This window comes from Empidonax traillii, unplaced genomic scaffold (assembly GCF_003031625.1).
Source record: "Empidonax traillii isolate 1590-97213 ecotype Southwest subspecies unplaced genomic scaffold, ASM303162v1 scaffold208:size1045274, whole genome shotgun sequence".
In the NCBI taxonomy this organism is placed as follows: Eukaryota; Metazoa; Chordata; class Aves; order Passeriformes; family Tyrannidae; genus Empidonax; species Empidonax traillii.
The window spans coordinates 575,678-576,358 of NW_020955401.1; positions in this window are offsets into that span (position 1 = coordinate 575,678).

Here is a 681-nt window from a genome sequence, read left to right on the forward strand (position 1 = left end):
GTTCAGTGAGCCCAAGTGAATGGGGCAGCACCTGCATTGGGGCAACCCCAGAAACAACTAATTCCCGAATCATTAAGGCTGGAAGACACCACTGTCAACCCAGCACCACCATCGTCACTCCTAAACCGTATCCCCAGGTGCCACATCCACACGCCTCATGAACATTTTAACAGTGAGTCGGCTGTGCCTTCAAGGGATTTGGTTTTGATTACCTGTGGATTTTTGCATGTGTTCAGGTTCTGAATAGCAATGTCCACCGATCTTCTGTACAGCCTCAACACTCCCAGCTCCCTCTGCCTCTCCTTAGATGTCCTGTGCTCCTGCTCCTCACCATTTTGGTGCTCCTGTGCTGCACTTCCTCCTGAAAGTCCATATCTTTCTTTTAATGGTAGCCCCAGACTGGGCACAGCACTCCATCTGTGCCCTCACTGATGCTGAGAAGAGGGGAGGAATCCTCTCCTGCACTTGGTATCTACACACTTACCCAAGGTCCTTCTGAACAGCAGCCCCATGGATTGACTGCTTCCACAGGAGGAACTTGCACTGCTCCCTGCCTGTTGCCTTGGTCATTAAGAAGACATTAATCACTCCTGGCCTGAGTATTGATCCCCGAAGCAACTGGTAACTGGTCACCAGTTGGACTTTGGACGCCTGAGGGATTACAAACAACCCTCTGATTCC